This window comes from Ornithorhynchus anatinus, chromosome 7 (assembly GCF_004115215.2).
Source record: "Ornithorhynchus anatinus isolate Pmale09 chromosome 7, mOrnAna1.pri.v4, whole genome shotgun sequence".
NCBI lineage: Eukaryota > Metazoa > Chordata > Mammalia > Monotremata > Ornithorhynchidae > Ornithorhynchus > Ornithorhynchus anatinus.
Genome location: NC_041734.1, coordinates 55,389,304 through 55,412,034, shown reverse-complemented (window position 1 = coordinate 55,412,034; position 22,731 = coordinate 55,389,304). Strand labels below are relative to the sequence as shown.

Below are 22,731 nucleotides of genomic sequence, written 5' to 3'. Positions count from 1 at the left end.
ATTCTGATAAAAAGAATAATGCAACAGAACAGTGATTTTTCAACCAATTTGGAAACTGTTCTCCTGGAGTACCACCCCTATACACAAAGAGATATTCATGGAGCTGGAGCAAAGGAAATGAAGCAACAGCAGCCAGAGCAGATGAAAAAGAGAATCTTTTCTTCCTGCTACTAATTCTTCAGAGTTCTTGACTCTAGGCTGCAGGGTCCTTTGCTGGGTTTCTAGGCAGAAGCAGAAACTCTGGGAAGCTGGCCAAAGTGGCAGCCACGGGAGCCGTTTTTCTTCAGATTCCTTAACTTTTTGCTGAGCCCCTCATGAGGGGCTCAGCAAAAAGCTGCTCTTCAACAGCAGGAACTGCAGCACTTAAGGCCGTAGAGGCTGTCAGCTCGCTGTTGGCAGGGTACCTGTCTGCCAACTCTTGTATACTGTACTCTCCCACGTGCTGAGTACAGTGCTCTGCACACACTAAGCGATCAGTAAATACCACTGGATTGATGGTATCCCCTACAATCTTTGAAAGTAGCCACAGGAGTATGGACACAAAGAATATTTCAACCTGTGGATACTTAAAATTTCTTGAAATTGCTAGGCTTGGCACTAGAGCCTCCATGCTAGCAAGGTTGTTGAAGTCATGGAGGAGCTCCAGCTACACAGGGCAGCTTTTCTCTCCAGCTCCACCCAAAACAGGTTCCCTAGAGAAAGCAAAGTTTCCAATGTTGGGAAGCTTGTGCCAGTTTCTCACCAAGGGCTCTTGAACCATTTGCCCAAAGACCATCCGCTCCAAATAAGGTTTAAATTAATATTTTACCACTGATAATTTATATAATTTGGGTTTCCTTTTATTGCTCTTCGATCATATTCTTATTGTTCCACGTGCCTGTCCTCCTCGATTTAGTTTACGAACTCCTTGTGGGCCAGCGAATATGTCTTAAATGAGTTTTGTATAATCACTCCTATTCGTTGTTCAGTTCCTTGCCACAATGAAGTACTTAATAAATGTTATTAACAACAACAACAACAATAATAATAATAATGGCTGCAGAATGATTTGGTTGGGGATAGGTTGGCAGAAAAATCCACTGGGGCAAGTACTGTAGGCTGGGCAGAGAATGCATCTGTTGGTCATTGTATTGCACTCTCCCAAATACTCAGTACAGTGCTTTGCACACAGTAAGCACTCAATAATGTGACAATGAATGAATGACATGGGTCTTAATCCCTTATTCAGTCACTTGACTCCTGTGTAATCTTGGGCAAGTCACTTAACTTCTCTATATTCAGTCTCCTCATCTCTAAAAATGGATTAAAGACCTGTTCTCCCTCCTCAGATGATGGTATTTGTATTTGTTAAGCGCTTACTATGTGCACAGCACTGTTCTAAGCGCTGGGGTAGACACAGGGGAATCAGGTTTTCCCACATGGGGCTCACAGACTTCATCCCCATTTTACAGATGAGGTAACTGAGGCACAGAGAAGTGAAGCGACTTGCCCACAGTCACACAGCTGGCAAGTGGCAGAGCCGGGATTTGAACTCATGACCTCTGACTCCAAAGCCCGGGCTCTTTCCACTGAGCCACGCTGCTTCAGATGTATGCTGAGCTCCATATGGGGACAAAATTCCGGTACTCCCTCGTCTTTAGGACTGAGAGTCCCCTGAGGGACAGGGACTATGTCAAATTCAATTGCATTTACTGAGCGCTTACTGTGTGCAGAGCACTGTACTAAGCACTTGGGAAGTACAATTCAGCAACAGATAGAGACTATCCCTGCCCACAACAGGCTCACAGTCAAGAACGGGGGGAGGCAGAAAATCTGTTTATATTGTATATACCCCAGTGCTTAATACAGTTCTTGGCATGTAGTAAGTGCTTAAAAAATAGTATCATTATTATTATTTTGTGGAGAGTGCAAGTTTCTTAATGGGAAGTTTCTTAAATGGGAATGCTAGCTTCTTAACTACATTTCTCATATTACTTCTGGAAAAGGATACATTAAAATATAACAGCAATTCTACATTTTATCATAATTCCAACTTAAGGACATCTTAAAAGCTCAACCCCATCTCTAAAAATTAGGCTATAATATAAGATAATAAAAGTACTCCATGCATCTTTAAACTTTTTTTTTTTTTAAGAAAAACATCTTTCTTATCCCAGTGCAATAGGATTTACCATCAGTGGCTAAATGCAAAAGTCTGCGGGGCTATTTCTTCATCATCATTAGTATTTATTGAGTGCCACTTTGTGAAGAACACAGTAGAAGGCACTTGGAAGTTATCCAATAAAATTAGAGGATGGAGCCCCTGCACTTAAGGTGCTTACAGCCAATTTTAAATAATCAAAATTTCCCCAACCCTAAAAGGGAATTTGCCTTACTATATTTCAGTTTTTGGTATGTTTGAATGTGGTCCTTTTAGATTAGATGGATAGGTTCATGATTAAAACAACAATGCGCTAATTAACTGTTTACCATTGGATCCTGGTAGCATACGGAAGATGACTCATTCTTCTCCCAAAACTGCCAGAGTTTTGAAAGCTAAATTACAAAGATTAAAAAAAAGTAACAACAACCAAAAAAGGATTAATTAATAATAATAATGTTGGTATTTGTTAAGCGCTTACTATGTGCAGAGCACTGTTCTAAGCGCTGGGGTAGACACAGGGGAATCAGGTTGTCCCACGTGGGGCTCACAGTCTTAATCCCCATTTTACATATGAGGTAACTGAGGCACAGAGAAGTTAAGGGACTTGCCCACAGTCACACAGCTGACAAGTGGGAGAGCTGGGATTTGAACTCATGACCTCTGACTCCAAAGCCTGTGCTCTTTCCACTGAGCCACGCTGGGATTAGCAAAATACCTTCTCCTAAATTCACTTTTCACTGCTCTTTTAATACTCTATCTTCAAAGCGACCATATACAGGATATCAGCATCCTTAGCCCATTCCTAAAAGAGGAAACAGCCTCATAGTAGCAGAATGGTTTTCAAAAATAGCAAAAGAACTTAAAAAAAAAAGAAAAAAATTAAAGCACCACTCTAAATCATAAAGCATAACAAATACTAAAGTATTTTAAAGAAATTAGCACACACTACACAAATTTACTCTCACACTTCATATTTTAACTTCAGTATAAACAGTGGGAATTAAATAAGAGTCATCCCACAGAGGGCCTGTTAAACTCACTAACTAGAGTGGAATTGTTTGTAGCATGTGTAAACTCATAAAGCAGATTGTGGTGTAGGAAGGGGTAGGTAACTTCAGTTCCCTTTACGCAAATATCCAAAAGATTTATATCAAACTTATTTAACCTTTTCAAACTCGAGACTTATGAAAGTTTTAAAAGCTGAGGAATGGAAATACTAGCCAATTTCATTCAATGAGATTTAAATGAAGAATTTTGGCATAAGAGTCAAGGAAGAAAATTTCTTAATACTAATCCTGGGACTATCTTACTGTTGCTCAGGTTGTTAATGACCTCTTCCAAAAAATAAACAGTTTTTTACATAACAGTCCCCCTATATGCACAATTTCCCTTGTTATTACAGAAGCATAGAATAATGTAAACCACAAGAGGCAAGGTACCTTTTGGGCAAAGAGCACATGCAGCATGCTCCCCAGAGCAGATTACTATACTTAGGTGAATACATAAATTTGTCAGAATTAGTTCGGGCTCCAAAAGTGAGCCGCTCTGTGATTTACATTACCTCATGTGTAAAATGGAGAAAACAATGCTTGGCAAGCATTTATCCCATGGGGTTGCTGTGAAAATGAACCCAATGCCACACCAGTAAATTTTAAAAAACCCAAGATGAATTAAAAGCCATAAAATGTTATCTCACCATCATTTAAAAATAGATTACTATGGCGTGTTAACAATTATAATGGCATCGGGAGAGAAACTTGAGTCTGCGTCCATTGCTAAATACCTCTGTTCTCACACTGTTCTCCTATGTGCAACTCAAATGTTTTCCTTCATAATCTCTATAGGAGGGATAATTGTACTACAGCATGCAATTTTGAATTTGACCTCTGAAGCCACTGCCCCACTGGTACAACAGCCAGACAGTCAGCTGGGTCTTTTGAAACACAAAAATAAGGTGTGGTACTAATAAGCTTTGTTGAAGAAGAAAACAGGCAACATTTCTTTGGCAAGAAGAAACAGGCTAGTACATGTCTATAAGGTGAACTGACATCTATCTGCTTAGTCCTTTGGTTCCTAGGGGCAGGAGAACCAGAAAGGTAAGCTTTCCTACTTGCAAGGGAAACATCATGAAGATCAAGTTCTTCAAAAGGTCCCACATTCCTCATTAGCCGGATGTGGGTCTATCATATAAAACCCCATTACTGTTTCTTCTGGGCACATTAAATCTGAATTCTAAGAATTCTTTCTACAGCGAGATAGTTAATAATAATAATAATAATGATAATACTAATTAGCCTCTCTGCCGGTCTCTCAGACTCTCTCCGTTGCCATCTTTACTACAGTTTGCGGATGATCCTAAAGCATCGTTTGGTCCACATCTCTCCTCAAACCTTCCACCGGCTCCTTGTGTCTCTTCTCATCATATAAAAACTCCTATTGGTTTCAGAGTTCTCCAACATCTGGCCCCACCTTACCTATCATCTCCTCACCCACTATTCCCTAATTCCTGTTGATATTCCTCTCAGGCCAATCCTTACTTGCAACTCACCCACCTCCATCCCCTTTCTCACACTGTCCCCCTGGCTTGGACTTCCGTCCCTACAGGCAGATAATAATAACTAAGGTACTTGTTAAGTGCTTACTACATGCTAAGCACTGTTCTAAGCACTAGAGTAGATACAAGTTGATCATATTGGAGAATATCTCTGTTCTACAAGGGGCTCACAGTATAAATATGAGGGAGGAGGATTTAATCCCCATTTTACAGATGAGGTAACTGGGACACAGAGAAGTTAAGTGACTTGCCCAAGGTCACACAGCAGACAGGTGGCAGAGTCAGGATTAGAACCCAGGTCTTCAGACTCCCAGGTCCATGCTCTTTCCATTAGGCTATGCTTCTTCTCAATCACAGCTCTCCCCGCATTTGAAGCCCTCCTAAATTCCCATTTCCTCCAATGAATGTCCCAGAACCCTGAGCCAGCCATAGCCTCTCTTCTGCCTACTCTAGCACATATCCATGAGGGTGTAAATTAATTTGTGTGTCTACTCACTCCCTCCTACTTAGGCTGTGAGCCCCATGTGGGACACGGCCTGTGTCCAACCTGATTAACTTGCATCTACCCCAGCACTTAGAACAGCGCTTGGCACATAGTACGCGTTTAGCAAATACAATAATAACAGTAATAATAATAATAACTAGAACAAAGTTCTTCTAGTATATAATAGCATTATATATAGTATATACATACAATAATATATAATCAGTAGGCCAACAGTTTATTTTTCCTGTCAGAAGGAAAAAAGGATCATTCCCAGAATTTGCCAGTGGTAATCAAGTGAGGGTTTTAAAATCATAGTTTACACCAAAACAGTCCAATAAAGCAGTACCAAATTTCCATATGATCCTGAGATCTATTTTCTTATTTATATCTTGGCCAAATCACAGAAGTGGAGTGTTTTCTACACAGCTGACTTTTTCTCTTTAATAAGCAATTGTTTTGATGACATTAAGAACTGAATTGTTGATGGTTTTTAGAATTTAGATTTCAGAACTGCTTTTTATTAATCTATCAATGAATGGAATACATTGAATGCTTACTATGTGCAGGGCGCTGTACTAAGAGCTTGAGAGAGTGCAATACAACAGAGATAGCAGACATGTTCCTCGCCTATAACGAGCTTATGGTCTAGAGAGAGCTAGTGAAAAGTTCATTCCTACCCAAATACATTATCAGGTGAAATTTCTTGCAGATAAACTGTGATTATTTTTAATCTACTCTGAAATCTGGAGAAAATTAATAACATAAAAAAGAGCCCTGTAAAATGTAGTATTATCCAATCAATCCCTCCCCTCTCAGAATGGCACCTGGAGAGTTTCCAGTACTCTCCCAGTCTCAGCTACAGGAGAGAGAGTCGACGTAGAGGCCCACCCATTCCATTCCTAGCTTGGGCAGTGGCTAGCAAAGGGAAGGCAACCTCCTTCAAGTCAAAACTCACCTGTGCTGGGCAGCAGCAGCAGGGGAGAGAATCGAGGGTGGAGACAAGTTTACTGCGTGAAAATAGGTAATGGTAAACCACTTCCGTATTTTTACCAAGAAAACTCTATGGACACCCTACCAGAACGATTGCAGATGGAGAGTGGGAGAGATGTGTCCATGGTGTCGCTATGGGTTGGAAACAACTAAACAGCGTAAGACAAGACAATCGATCCCTTCCCAACCTTGAGCACAGTGTAGACAGTTCTGCAGTCCAAACCTCACAGTTAACAAGCAAAACTGATAACAGGAGAAGAGACTCTAGACTGTTCTCCCTGTAGACTATAAGCTCTTTGTTGGCAGGGAATGTATCTAACGACTCTGTGGTATTGTACTCCCCCAAACACTCAGTACAGTACTCATTAATGATGTGTATACATCTATGCTTCTATTTATCTATTTTGATGGTATTGATGTCTGCCTACTTGTTTTGTTTTTGCTGTCTGTCTCCCCCTTCTAGACTGTGAGCCCATTGTTGGGCAGGGATTGTCTCTATCTGTTGCCGAATTGTAAATTCCAAGCTGTTAGTACTGTGCTCTGCACATAGTAAGCGCTCAATAAATACGACTGAATGAATGAATGAATATTCTGCACCCAGTAAGCAATCAATTAAACCACACCCTTTTACTCATCCCTCCCTCAGCCCTACAGCATTTATGTAGATATCTGTAATTTATTCGCATTAACGTCCATCTACCCTTCTAGACTGTAAGCCTGTTGTGGGCAAGGGAACGTGTCTAACAACTCTATTATATTGTACTCTCCCGCGTACTTAGTACAGTGCTCCGCACATAGTATGCGCTCAATAAATATGATTGCTGATTATTAAAAGAAAGAGAATTGGAAAAACAGGCTGTTCACCTAAAGACTGAAGCTCGTGGACAGGAATCGCAGCCTCCTGGGTAGGAAGGAGGAGCCAAACCTGCTGCTTGGAGGAGCAGAAGACTGGGAGTCAAATCAATCCATCACACAATCATTTTCATTGAGCGCTTACTGTGTGCACAGTTTTAAGCTCTTGGGAGAATACCCTATAACAGAGCACAAAGTTTTGCTCAGATAGCCCAGGCAGGATGGAGCTGGGATTAGAACCCAAGTCATCTGACTCCCAGGTTCGTGCTCTATGCACTAGGTCACGCTGCTTCTCTTGTCCCCTGCCTGCCAGAGCCTAAGCAGGAAAGGGAACCCCGATCCTAATTTTTCTGCTCCTCTAAACTGAGGGGCAGAGTAAGTGACCAGCATAAATCCCCACTCTGCTGTTTGTTTGCTGTGTGAATGTGGACAAGCCACTTAACTTCTTGGTGCCTCAGTTACCTCATCTATAAAATGGGGATGAAGACTGTGAGCCTTTTGCGGGACAGGGACTGTGTTTAACCTGATTAGCTTGTATCTATCCCAGAGTTTAGTACAGTGCCTGGCACATAATACGTGCTTAACAAATACCATAAAAAGCATAAATGCACTTGATCCAGCTCATCCCTAACTACCTGATGCAAAGCTGACTTGGGGAGAAGACTCTCTGAAACTGGGTCCTACACATGTTAGAAATGTCTCTCAAGAAAGATAACTTGAAGGAAGGGAAAGGGTCCTCTTGATCAAGGGTAAAAGTTCTTGCAGATTCCCAATTAACCAATTATTTGGTACCTCTGAGGTGAGTTGGGAGGCCACTACTTCACTTGCATTACAGGCCCTTGCAGCTCCCCCAGCGGCACCTCTTACACTCAAGGTAAATTTCCCAAAGGTCAGGTGCACCTTTATCATTTTTTCAATCATTAAAAAGCTCACAGCTGGCTCTCTGGAAGTCAGGGATTTGCCCTCCACCTGTGCTGAATGACCTAACCTGCACTCAGATGACCTTGCCTGCAGAGAGACAGAGGAGGGGAGGGGAAGGGAAGAGGTGAAGAGAGGCTGAGGTGACAGATCCCCTGTGGGGTCCCAATCCCCAGACCTTCATCTAGCTTCCTCCTGCCACTCTCCTCTCCAGCAAGTAGATGAGGCATCAAATCTAGGAAGTTCTGAAACGTAAGATCTCCTTACCCAACGAGGCCTAGACTGAGCAACAATGGGCCAGTGCTTCTTTCTACAGCAGGTGGAAAAGGCTTCCAAACTATTAAGTAGATGGTATCGAATGAGGATGCGGTAGAATCTATAATGTGAAATTTAAAACACCTAAGGAAAGTTCACTTCTTCTATAGCTCCTGCTGAGGTGTTGGTGGCAACGGAGGTAATGAGCAGTGTGGCCTAAAAGAAAGGACATGGCCCTAGAAATCAGAGGACCTGAGTTCTAGTCCCAGTTCTGCCACACGTCTGCTGTGTGGCTTGGGCAAATCACTTAACTTCTCTGGGTCTCAGTTACCTCATCTTTAAAATGGGGATTAAGACTGTGAGCCCCACTAGGGACAACCTAATAGCCTTGTATTTAACTCAGCACTTAGAACAGTGCTTGGCACATAGTAAGTGCTTAACAAATACCAACATTATTATCTGCTATCTACCCCAGTGCTTAGAACAGTGCCTGGCACATAGTAAGCATTTAACAAATAACATCTAAAAAAGTTCCAAGATTTTAGCTGTGTCCCCTAGAGAAACTGAAGGAATTCTCTGTGACCAGGAATCTCTCTGAGGGATGCACAGTCATTTTTTTATGCTGGGAGAGCGTCCTCATCAATCGGTCATCAGTTTAGCCATTTTTTTCAATTACTGTAGTGTTGAAAGGAAACGGAAAAATGCAATATCAGAGATATGGCTGGGAAAAAAGGAGTTCAATCTGGACCATGATTGTGCGATCATTTTAGTTTTTTGCAATAATGTTTTGGAACAAGGTGCAAAGAGAATAGGGAAAGCATGTAATACCACCCAAGTGTAATGGACTTGAATTAACTAATAAATCAGCCAAAGGAGTCAAAGCTCAATCTTCTACCAGACCACTTCAGTTGCTGTTAGTTCTAATTTCTTGTAAAAAGTTTTCTCCCCTCAGAATTCTAAGGGAAGAAGCTAGCAATAAAGTCTAATGTCAAATTTTTCACAAGAAAAGGACTCCTGATTTTAGGTGCTGCTGCCTACAAGTAAACTAAAATTTAGAAGGCTTGGTTTCTATTCCAGTGTGGTCAATGGCTCATTGTGATACCAGGCAAGTCCTTCGACCCTGAGGTCGCAATTCCTTAAATTTAAAAGAAAACAAAATTCTTCCTTGATTAATGAGAGTTACAACTCTATAAAAATATTCCATTATACAAATATTCTGGCCAGACCTCTCCATAAAACAATCAAAGTTGGCAGTCAAGATACCACTTCCTAAAAAAATTTAAAAATGAAGCTTAGCATTCAAAGTTCAACTGTTTTTCAGTTGAGAAAAATATTAAAATACACAAAGTATGTTTCTTATTCTCATAATTCAAACTTTTAAGGTGTTTTGCTCAAAATACAAATTTGTGAACTGTTATGAGAGTCAATTAAATGCAAAAGAAACCATAAATTGTGAAAGAAAAATGATGCCAAATCAATCATAAAATATGAAATCCTAACTATACTCTCCTGAAGTTAAAAAGCAATATTAATACACATCTTAAAAATTAATAACATCTGTCTTAGCTTTTGCCTTTTCTTTTTTACATTTGGCCCACTAATATGAGGAATAATGTCCCAGTCCTGATTCTTCACTCAGAATACTTAGGTTTTAAAATGACAAATTTAAATTGGATTGTCCCTCTGCTGGCTCCCTTCTAGATAGTTGGTATGGAATAAAAAGCAACAAAATCCTTATCCCAGAAAACATTTTGAGCTTAAAATTTTTTCCAGAGATCCACCATCAATTTATGAGCCTTTAAAACTAAAAAAAGACTAAAATATACACAAGACATTCCTGTTTTGCCCATTTTAAATCTGCTTCAAAATCAATAAAAAGAGAAACATAGTCCTTACATTCTACAAACAGAACTTTAGATAATTTCCATTCTGATTTTATACCATTTGACTATACATAGGATGAGAGATGGTATTTTATTTAAATAGTTATCAAAAGTATCATGCATCAAATCCTTTTAAGTTATCTCGGAAAGCACATGGAGCAAGTCTGGAATAAGTTAATCAGTTCCCCACAGGAAGCTATCTACACTCAAACAACTCATCTAAAAGCAATCAAATCCACTATCTTTGAACAAGGATACATTTCCCCACTCACTGCAAATTTCAAGAGATTTTTCCAGCAATTTAAATGGGAAAATTGTTTCCTACCAAATTTGGCTCATCTTCCTGAATAGAAAATATTGACCGTGGATGAAGCAGCATTACAACCCTCCTTAAGTATCCACTTACCCAATGTTTTGCAGATTCATTACTGAGGAACAACTTTTTTCCCTTCCCCCACTAATGGGATTTTCTCCACAATCCATTCTAATCTCATTAGGATTTAAATTCACTCTGATCCTCCCCCGCCCCTGCCCAATAAAATTCATCTCCCTCCTCTGCCCTTTGCCACTGTCCAGTCTATTTTATTATTAATGTTGGTGTTTGTTAAGTGCTTACTATGTGCAGAGCACTGTTCTAAGCGCTGGAGTAGTCCCATGTGAGGCTCATAGTCTTAATCCCCATTTTACAGATGAGGTAACTGAGGCCCAGAGAAGTTAAGTGACTTGCCCATAGTCACAGCTGACAGGTGACAGAGCCGGCATTCGAACCCATAACCTCTGACTCCCAGGCCCGTGCTCTTTCCACTGAAACTTTTTATGGGCCATATAGTAGATTTATATTTTCCCTGGCATCTGTGCTCTCAATCTATTTTCAACAGACAAGACAAGGCATACCAACAGAAGAAGGTGTCAAAATGCTTAGAGGTGAAGAATGTATGATATTGATATCTAAAATCCCCACAATGAGTACCCTTTCTTCTCATCCCAGGTTTTCTTCCCTTTCCTCAAAAGTCTGTTAGGCAAATGGTACTCCAGTGTTTAGAACTGTGCTTGGCACACAGCAAGCACTTAACAGATACCATCATTATTATTATTACTCCTAGTCACCTTACAGGACTCAGTTTAAGAGGAAGCAAAACATATTTACATTTGTCAAAACCTAGGCAGATCCGGGAAGGGTAGCAGCCTCCCTTTGCCTGTGCTTGTGCATTCATGCTAGGTGCATGACCTGACATGGAGCTGCATTAACAGACAAGGGAAGTTTGGATTGTATCCGTTTCCTCTCCTGAGACCACGCTCAAACCAGGACTCCAACTACATGCTTCTGGCTAAGTTTAATGGGTCTATTCCATCTGATAACATAAACTCACCTCTAAGAAGTTCACTGTCTTCGGTTCTCCTGATCTTCTTCCTGGGTTTAACCACTCTGTCAGTCTCCTCTGCTTGCTGTTCAACCTCCCCTTACTTTTTATCAAAGTATGCCTCCAAACATATTGTTTTGAGTCCTCTGCTCATTTTATTCCATACTCATTCACTCAGCCTCTCCCACTTCAGTCCATCCTATATTCAGAACTCACTACTCCCCTTAAACATCTCCAATCAATTGTATTTATTGAGGGCTTACTCTGGCTCTTCATTTTCTTTGCCGTGATAATAATAATGATGATAACAATAAGGCATGTTAATTGCTTACTATGTGCCAAGTACTTTACTAAGTGCAGGGGCAGATGGAAGATAATCAGGCCGGATGCAGTCCTTGTCCCATAGAGGGTTTGCAGTCTGAAGGGGGGAGTAAGATTTAATCCTCATTTTATAGATGAGAAAACTGAGAAAATGCACTCATCTTATCCCATCTAGATTACTGCATCAGCTTCCTTGCTGACCTCCCAACCTCCTGTCTCTTCCCACTCCAGTCCATACTTCACTCCGCTGCCCAGATCATCTATCTATAGAAATGTTCAGGACATACCACCCCAGTCCTCAAAAATCTCTGGTCGTTGCCTATCCACCTCCATATTAAACAAAAACTGCTCACCATTGGCTTAAAAGCTCTCCATCACCTTGCTCCCTCCTATCTCACGTCACTTCTCTCCTTCATACTCTGCTCCTCTGGTGCTAACCTTGCTGTGCCTCGATCTCACCTGTCTCGCCACTGATGCTTGGCCCACGTCCTGCTTCTGGCCTGGAATGCCCTCCCTCTTCAAATCTACCAGACAATTACTCTCCCCCGCTCAAAGCCTTATGGAAGGCACATCTCCTCTCAGAGGTCTTCCCTGACTAAGCCCCGCTTTTCCTCATCTCCCACTTCCTTCTGTGTCACCCTTACTTGCTCCCTTTGCTTTTCCCATCCTCCCAGCCCCACGGCACTTATGAATATATCTGTAATTTTAAGTATTGGTATTGATATCTGTTTATCTGTATTGATGTCTATCTTCCCCCCTCTAGACTGTGAGCTCATCGTGGGCAAGGAATGTCACTGCTATTGTTGTATTGTACTTTCCCACGAGCTTAGTATGGTGCTCTGCACACAGTAAGCACTTAACAAATATGATTGAATGAATGAATGAGATAATCAGAAGTTAAATGACTTGCCCAAGGTCATACAGCAGGCAGAGGACCCAGGTCCTCTGACTGCCAGGGCTGGGCTCTTTCCACCAGGCAGGCTGCTTCGCCCTGAATTACACAGAAACTGCTACACTTTGGATTTAAAGCCCTCCATTCTACTCCCTTCTTCCAGTACAGCTCAGCTTGCACTCTTCACTTTTCCCAAGTCTGTCATTCACCATTCTACTGTCTCTGACCCACTGCTTCTCCTTTCCTCCTGCATGGAGTTCCTGCCTTCCTCAACTCCACAAAACCACTTCTCCCTTCTCATTCAAGGACTCCCTAAAACCTTCTTGGTTTTGTCATCCATCACCCATTGAAAACACTCCTGTGAATTTACTTATTTTTAATTGTCTACTTTTTTGTTGTTGTTGTTTTGACCTCAACTCCTACCTGTCATGAATCTGCCATCTGTATCATCATTGCTATGGCCACCCAGCTTGTCACCAACAAATGGGCCAGGGGCAAGAGGACAGACAGAACCTCTTGAGCAACTGGTGGTTGAAGGGAAGAAACTGGGGACTGCTGAGCTATCACTGCAGCTACCCCAGCATCCAGAAAATACAACTGGGCAACATAGGGTGTGTAACGTACAGGGCCTGGGGAAAACAGGGATGAGGAAGGGAAAAAAGAGAAGGAAAGAGGAAAAGAAGGTCTAGGCTAAGAGCAGGCTGTCACCATGGCAGGTAAGCAAAATGGAGGACTCACTCCCTTTCTTCCTGCTCCCACAGTCATTGCTGGGATTTGAGCAATCGTGGTGGGAGGCAACAACAGTAACATTAGCAGCAGGAGTAGCAAGGGGTCCTGGCCATGGAGGAGTCTTCCCTGTTTTTCCTCTACTACCACCACAACTCCAGGGTTGACCTCAACATCCGAGATTATTTCCACTGCAATTCCAGGCTGCCACTCTGGCTGAAACTGGACCTCAATGGGGCCTGCCACTCAGATGGTCAGGTGGCAGTCAAAATTACAATTTCAGGAGTGGCTCACAATGTGGAACATGTGGAGATTTTAACCAACAAGGGCCAAACACACAGAAAAGCAGAAATACTTTTGGGACAATTACATTCAGAAAAATACACATGGCGATGCATAGATAGGGAGTCGCAAATATCTGGTTGGACATATAGAGAGAGACATGTAGACATATACACGGACACACAGAGGAGCAGTGTGGCCTAGTGCTTAATTCACGGGCCTGGGGGTCAGAGGACCTGGATTCTAATCCTGACTCTGCCATTCATCTGTTCTGTGACCTTGGGCAAGTCACTTAACTTCTCTGGGCCTCAGTTACCTCATGTAAAATGGGAATACGAGTGTGAGCCCCACATGGGACCCGGGCTGTGCCCAACCTGATAACCTTGTATTTGGCACAGAACCTGTACCTAGCACACAATAAGCGCTTAAATTCCATTAAAAACAAATCCAGAAACATGCACAACATGTCCCCAGAGAAAGACACGCTGGAAAGTATACAGACACAAGAGAACCCTCATACAATGACAGACCAGCTACAGAGAGAGAAAGTGAGACTCAGCAATCCCAAAGAGATAAACACAGGGAGGAGTCAAGAAATCAGAAAACAAAGAGCAGGGGGAGGGGGAGAGAAGAAAAGGAGATAAGTTTCAGAGAACTATAGTGACTAAATTTCTGGGTCCTCAAAGTGGAATGAAGTAAGGGTTCTGAGGGGCATCTCTGATGGTGGGAGTTTTATGGAGACAGGATACAAAAGAAGGGAAGAAAAATGCACGAAGGGAAAACTAAATAGAGATTAGAAACAGAGTCGTCATCATCATCATCAATGGTATTTACTGAATACTTATTATGTGCAAAGAACTGCACTAAACACTTGGGAGAGAGGCAACAGAGCTTTCTGTTTGTCTGTTAGTATGGTATTTGTTAAGTACTTACCATGAACCAGGAACTGTACAAGTGCTGGGGTAGATAGAAACTAATGAGGTTGGACACAGTCTCTGTCCTCCATAGGTAATCACAATCTTAATCTACATTTGACCTAAGAGGGAACTGAGGGACAGAGAAGCTGAGTGACTAGCCCAAGATTACACAGCAGACATGGGGCAGAGCTAGGATTAGAACTCAGATCCTTCTGACTCCCAGGCCTGTGCTCTATCCACTAAGCCACACTGCTTCTCCCTATGCCATGCTGCTTGTCAGAGTTGGCAGACATTCCCTGCCTGCAATGCATTTACAGTCTAGAGTCAGGGTGAAACAGGCACAAACATCCACATACTCAGAAAGTAGGTGGGGGAGGAACAGAGGTGACATACACACATACTCACACACACCCCCAAAAAAAGCAACAAAAAAAAACACTCACAGACACACTCATCCTGACAATCTTGTGCTCTGTGGCAGGTAAGCAGAAAGAGAAGGAGCTAAGTTATCTTTCTTTTGCAGAAGTCGCTACCAGGAGCTTTACTCAAGAGCTTCTGTAGATGTCACCACCTCAACCGCCACTGCTTAGCTGTTGGAAGCTGTTCCAGGTCGGTTTCTAGCATACAGTTCCAGCCATACTGGAAAGCTCTGGGAAACAGGCTGCAGAAGTTGCAAACCCAGTAGAAGCAGGACTGCAGCCAGGGCTGGAGTGGTGAAAGGAGAAGTTCGATCGCCTCTCCTCTTTCTCGCTTACTTTCTGTGGTTGCCCCTTGCTGAGCTCACTGTCACCACTGGCTTAGCCACTCCTGCCACCCTGGCCAAAAGCAGGATTTTAGAGATTTTAAAGATCATTTTCTACAAAAACATTCAGGACATGTCACCCCACTCAAAAAACTCCAGTCATTGCCCATTTACCTCCGTATCAAACAAAAACTCCTCGCCGATGGCTTTAAAGCACTCAATCATCTTGCCCTCTCCTACCTCACCTCGTTACTCTCCTACTACAACCCAGTCCGCACATTTCGCTCCTCTAATGCTAGCCTTCTCATTGTGCCTCAATCTCATCTATCTCACCCGTGTCCTGCGTCTGGCTTGAAACGCCCTCCCTCCTCAAATCCAAAAGACGACTACTCTCTAAGGGGTTTCAAAGCCTTACTGAAGGCACATCTCCCCCAAGAGGCTTTCCCCAACTCAGCTCCCTTTTCCTCTTGTCCCACTCCCTCCTGAGTCACCCTGACTTGCTCCCATTGTTCTTCCTCCCTCCCAATCCCACAGCATTTAGGTACATATCTGCAATTTATTTATTTATATTAATGTCTGTCTCCTCTCCTCTAGACTGTAAGCTCTTTGCTGGCAGGGAACGTGTCTGTGTTTTGTTGTATTGTGCTCTCCCAAGTGCTTAGTACAGCGCTCTGCAAACAGTAAGCATTCAATAAATATAACTGACAATGAATGAATGGAGATCCCATCCAACTATTTTTTCAGGTGGTGGGACAGATGGCTGACATTCATTGCTGCCTTAAGTGATGCAGTCTCAATGATCATGCTTGGGGAAAACCGAAGGAGATTAAGTGATAACATCATAAACTAATGGAAAGAGCATAGGCCTGGAAGTCAGAAGACCTGGGCTTTAATCTTGGCTTCACCAACTGCCTGCTGTATGACCTTGGGCAAAACACTTGACTATTCTGAACCTCAATTTCCTCATCTGAAAAATGAGGATGAAATACTTGTTCTCTCTCCCACTGAGGCAGCAAACCCCATATGAGCCAGGACCTGTGTCCAAGCTGATTAACTTGTATCTACAGCACTTAGACTGCTTGATACAGAATAAACATTTAACAAATATCATTATCATCATTATTATTATTATTGTTACTGGGAAAAGAAAGGATTAGAGTAAGAACATGTAGGTGGGAAGAGACTGGGAGAAAGGGAATTCCCAACTCCTACAACTCCTGGTCTTTCAGTACTATTAGTTAGCATTTTTCCTGAATCAAGTCATGTGTTTTTGGCTTAATTTCTGTGAGCTCTCTCTATGAATTATTTCTCAATTACAATTACTCAGGAAAGTTGAAAACAAAATGTTCTAATACTGAACAGTATAGAAGCAGCACGCTTCAGTGGATAAAGAAAGGGCCTGGAAGTCAGAAGGAGCTGGGTTTTAATCCCAGTTTTGCCACTTGTCTGCTGTGATCTTGGGCAAATGACTTAATTTCTCTGTGCTCAGTTACCTCATGTGAAAAATGGGGATTTAGGATATGCATCCCATATGGGAGAGGGACTGTGTCCAAGCTGATAAGCCGTATCTACCCCAGCACTTAGTTCAGTGCTGAGCACATAGTAAACGCTTAACAAATACCAAAAAAAAGGAGTTCCTCTCTCAAGTCAAGAGTTATGTTGAGGCTTTGTTCTGAATTACATCATTATTTAATAATTATGGTACTTATTAAGTGCTTACCATGCTTCATGCACTGTACTAAATGCTGGGAATTTATGAACGATTGCTTCAACGGGTAATAAAGGAAAGCATTAAATTCCCTCCGCCAAACTCACTCTGCAGTATTTCCATCTTTTGTTTCTGATATCATTTTTGCTGGCTTTCTATTAGTATTTTCCATTACTGGGCTTAATGCACGTATTGGGAGAGGCAGCATGCCTCATGGAGAGAGCACAGGCCTGGGAGTCAGAAGAACCTGGGTTCTAGTCTGGCTCAGCCATTTGTTTAATGTGTGACTTTGGGCAAATCACTTCACTCCTCTGTGCCTCAGTGATCTCATCTGTAAATTGAGGATGAAAAATGTGAACCCCATGAGGGCCATGGACTGTATCAAACCTGATTAGTTTGTATCTGCCTTAGCTAATCAGGACAGTGCCTGGCACATAATAAACTCTTAACAAATAGCATAATTTTTTTTTTGAAGCCATAGTTTCTTAAAGTATGAGGGTGGAGCAGTACAGTAAATCAAAGCTTTGGTCATTTAGTAATTAATTTTATTAGTAATAATAATAATGACATTTGTTAAATACCTACTATGTTCCAGACATCTCACTAAGCGCTGGGGTGGATACAAGCAAATTGCGTTGGACAAAGTCCCTGTCCCACGTGGGACTCAGTCTCGAACCCCATTTTATAGATGAGGTCACTGAGGCACAGAGAAGTGAAATGACTTGCCCGAGGTCACAGAGCAGACAAGTGTAGTGCGATTAGAACCTATGACCTTTTGGCTCCCAGGCCCATGCTCTATCCACTATGCCATGCTGCTTCTCAAATTCATCCTTGCCTGCTACAATTCTTACTCTTTTTCACTGAGCAACATTAATAATAATAATGTTGGTATTTGTTAAGCGCTTACTATGTGCAGAGCACTGTTCTAAGCGTGGGGGGAGATACAGGGTAATCAGGTTGTCCAACGTGAGGCTCACAGTTAATCCCCATTTTACAGATGAGGTAACTGAGGCACAGAGAAGTTAAGTGACTTGCCCACAGTCACAGAGCTGACAAGTGGCAGATCCGGAATTCAAACCCATGACCGCTGACTCCCAAGCCCAGGCTCTTTCCACTGAGCCATGCTGCTTCTCTAAAGCATTCTCTAAGCATTTACCTGTCCAGTCATCAACTCCCATTCCCAATGCTCACGTCAATTATGCCAGGCCTTTAACTCTCTCCAGAAAATTCCAGTGACCCCACCATTATTATCTCTCCTTTGATGACCTTCCCAATTACACGAACGCAAGTCGCCTCAACTTCCCAATTCCCTCCCAATCTTACATCCTCTCTCTCATCTTTTCCAGCCACCTTTCAAGATATCACCCACCTACCTTCAAAATCTATCCCCTCTACCTTTGACTCTTCTCGCCTCCTAAAACATTTGTAACCCTGGCCTTTTTCCCACCCTAACCACAATCTTCAATTACTCTTTCATAGCTCCTTCCCTTCAGCCACCAAACATGCTCACATCTTCCTTATACAAAAAGAGTCTTCTCTGGCTCCCAGCTACCGCCCCATCTCCCTGTTCCTATTCCAAACTTCTCGAACAGGTTATACCCGCTACCTCCACTTCCTCTCCTCCGATTCCCTTTTTGATCCTCTACCAACTGGTTTCTGCCCCCTTGATTCCACTGAGACTACACTCTCCAAGGTCACCAAGGTCATTGCCAAATACAACAGATTCTACTTTCACCTAATCCTCCTTGACCCCTCAGCTGCCTTCGCTACTCCTAGAAATGCTACCTAACCTTGCCTTTCTCAACACAGTCCTCTTCTGATTCCCCTCTTCTCCAGCCGTTCTATCTCCATCTCCTTCACTGGCTTGTACTTAGCCTCGCACCCTTTAACTGCTCTGTATTCCCTTCTCCTCATTTTACACACATTCCTTTAAGAGCTCATTCTCTCACACGGCTTCCATGACCATGAATGACTCCCAAACTCCCCTTACTCTCCCCACTTCTCACCACCTCTGCACTCTTGCACTTCCTCTTGCCTCCAGATGTCTCACTGACACCTTGAGCTCCAATTTTCTAAAACTGAATTCTTCATCTTCCCTCCCCTATTTCCTCCAATTAATTTTACCATCACAACTGACAACACAACCATACTCCCTGACTCAGCAGCTAACAGTCTTGGCATTATTCATGACTCCTTCCTCTCTTTTTAAATCTCATAGTTGGTCTGTTCCAAATCCTGTCTGTTTTAGCTCCACGACATTTCCCAAATCCATCCCTTCCTCCCCATCCAAATGGCCACCTCCTTGGTTCAGGCACTTGTCATGGTCAGGCTTGGCTACTCTGTCGACATCCCCAATGGTCTCTCTCCCTCCAGTCTCTCCCCTCGCCATTCCTTCTGCCCAGATCACTTTCCTAAATCATTGTTCTGCACATATCTCCCCACTCTCTTCAAAGCTTCAGTGATTACCCATTCCTCTCCGTATGAAGCAATAACTCCTGATTATAGGCTTCAAGGCACTCAATCAGCTCTCTCCCCCTTATCCACTCGTCCCACGATACCCCAGCTTGCCGTTTTCATTTCTCTCAAACGACAAAACTCACTGTGCCTTGTTCACCGTCTCTTCCATCTCCGACTCCCCTGTGCCACCTTCCTGCCTGCCTGGAACTCCATCTCTTCAAATCTGCCAGGCCACAACTCATCCCAATTTCAAAGCGTTCTTGAAATCAAATCTCATCCAGAGGCTATAGCTGATCTATTTCTCTTCCACCCAGGTCACGTCCCCTCAACTACCACTTCAACCAGAGTCAGAATAATGTACTGCTCAGGGAGATGAAACCCACAGACCTTGGGTTAAGGCAGAGGGGGGGTGGGGGGAGGGGAGGAGGACCTGCCCCAAACTCCCGATAAGCAATCCCCCCATGGGCACCTGAGCTTCTGCCATTATGGTAGCCCTTGACCCACTACAAGTTGCCATTAAGTGTGGCTGGATGGAGCATGTTTCCCCAATAATTACTTTCCATCCAATGCTGGAACTCCTTCCCTTCCGCACAGCTCTGGCCTAGTGTGGGGGACAATCTAAGCCTGTGGCTCACCTCCATGGTCAAACAAAGCAGCTGGAAACTGCAGCCTTGCCTCCCTGCACACTCTCAGCCCCCTGCACCATGGTCCAATTGAGCTCCAACTGCCTGCCCCTGGTATGCTGCAGGAAGAGAGATGACGAATGAGGCCTCATATAGCTCCAGGAAGGCTAGTGGTTATGGAAGCTATTGCTGTGGTAACAGGTGTGCCAGGTCTCTGAATTATAAGGAGCCTGAAATTCTACTCCTCTAGCCCCAGCTCCCTATTACTGTTTTTACTCTATGTATATGTTCTTGTCCCTTATGCTGTTTAATGTTTTATTGTTTCATTGCCCTCGATGCATCTTTCTCCAGTCCTCTCCCCAACCTATATTCATAGGTGGTGAACCCCTAGAGGGCCGGGATCTGTGTCTAATTACCACCTATATACTCTTTCCCAGCACCTTGTACAGTGCTCTGCACACAGTAACCACTTAATACTCCAACAGATGGAAAAAACCACTATTATTGCTATTGCAATACCACTCTTGGGATGTCTCCTGACCTGCTCTCTTTAGCAATGCATGGTAGTATCCAGCCCCTGTTATCCTAGGAAGCATCTCAAAGTTCCTGGCCCAAGGAAAAAAAGTGAACAAGAGCAATATGGTAAAGAAACTATTCATTTCTCCCTCTAGTCAGGAATTTAGAGACACTCCCTGGGCAGACAGGACTTACTGGTCTTAAAAAGGGGTCAAGACTTGGTCCTCCACTTCCAGGGCTGTCAAGTGGCAGCTGGCCTGCCCTTCAGGTCTGTGGCCCACTGGACATGGCTGCCCTAATCAAAGGCCCCAGGCAGCTGTTCCCGTGGGCTGCCCACCCACGGAACCTTCCTTCCTCACCACGGGAAGGCATTGGAGAACTCTGCCAGGAAGCTGAATGCTTGGTTAGAAAAGTCTGGATGTCAACAAGCCTCCCCATTCCAGTCATCGTAAGGTCGGGGGTGGCGGGGGGAATCCTCTCCTAGATATTCCTGGACAGCTTCCTCTGCTTCTGTGCTGCAGTTGCCTAATGACATCACATATAGCATGACGAGGTGATGTCACACACGGCATGAAGCCTCACGAGATGAACTACCCCAAGGTGCCGGGAAGGGTTGATTCAGCCCTGCCTCTGCATTTCTATGCCACCTGTGAATTTATGCCCTTGTACGTGCTTTTTTTACTTTTTATCTTACATGCCCTATTTAAGTACTTATCGATATACCATTTTTCTTTTTTCCTCTTCCATCCGTAAGTGTTGTCTCCCACACCGGACCGCAAGCTCTTGGAGGGCAGGGATTTTAACGCTACTAGACTCTCCCAAGTGCGGTAATCTCTGCACACATGCTGAATAAATACCATTGACTGAAAAACACACACCCAATCATATAATTTGAGGACCACACATTTATAGATGAGTTCACATTTTAACCATTTCATCCATCTAGACTGTAAGCTCACTGTGGGCAGGGAACGTGTCTACCGACTCTCTTTAATTGTACTCTCCCAAGTGCTTAGTACGGTGCTCTGCCTACAGTAAGCACTCAGTAAATATGGCCGATCTACTGATCCACACTCAGTAAATATGACCGATCTATTGATCCACAATCTCTCTCACTTTGCTGCTGATGCATACGATGCATGAAGCTGCAGTACTGCAATTCTTGGCATTTTCTTTTCCCCCATTTACAGATACAGAGAAAGCCATTACTACGTCAAAACCATGGTACAGCTAGCTCTGTGTGTGAAGGCAACAGGATGCCTGGAAGTACCATTTGATGACTGCTCTCTTTGACCCCGATCTTAATCATTAGGGTTATGATATCTAATGCTCCCAATATCCCCTCTGTATCCCTATTTTTTTCTCTGGAAACCCATTCAAGGAACATAAAAAATTCCATCAATCCATCTGGTCAATCTTTCTTTTGTTTTTTGTTTTTTCCTAAACCATTTGTCATTGATGCCTTCTTAGTATTAATGAATGCTTTGTTTTCAAAGGGAAATCATTCAGATGTGAACATGGGACTACACAGGCCGTTTTCAGCAAAGAACTACTGAATTTGAAATGATCAGCATTAATATGAAATCCATTCCTGATTGCTCACACATGCATACATGTTTGGTTGGTCATTCCGTTTGTACATTTCAAAGAGCTTTACCTTTCACTGTCAAGGAATCCTTGGAGAGGCATCCCTCTTTCAGTTATCTGAACTGCATGACAAATTGTTATCTATAAAAAAGAAAGATTCACAATTAGGAAAAATAGTTATAATTTAAAAATTATAGTGATTATGGAGTATTTTGGCTGGGTAGAAATGAGGAAAAAAACCCACATCATACTGGATGACCAAAAAAGTGGGAAGGAATTAGAACAGTTGGCAAAGCACGAGCAATACTGAAGATTTTCCTATAAGAATGGTAGCTACATCAACACATGGATTGAAATTGTGAGCCCCATGTGAGACAGGGACTGTGTCCAACCTGATCTGCTTATAACCACTCCAGTGCTTAGTACAATGCCTGGCACACAGTTAAGCACTTAATAAATACCATAATTATTATTTGGAAAACATCTGATAAAGGAAAATGCCCTACATATTATATGG

At 42.8% G+C, this 22,731-nt stretch overlaps 1 protein-coding gene across 1 annotated transcript in view; it reads right to left on the bottom strand.

The window, feature by feature from the left end:
• DENND2C (DENN domain containing 2C) overlaps positions 1 to 22,357 on the bottom strand; it is an 80,493-nt gene extending 58,136 nt beyond the window's left edge. The window contains exon 1 of the mRNA XM_029069547.2: positions 22,285 to 22,357. The gene's annotated coding sequence lies outside the window, so the exon portion shown is untranslated. The remainder of the gene's footprint in view (positions 1 to 22,284) is intronic.
• Between the last annotated feature and the right edge of the window lie 374 nt (positions 22,358 to 22,731).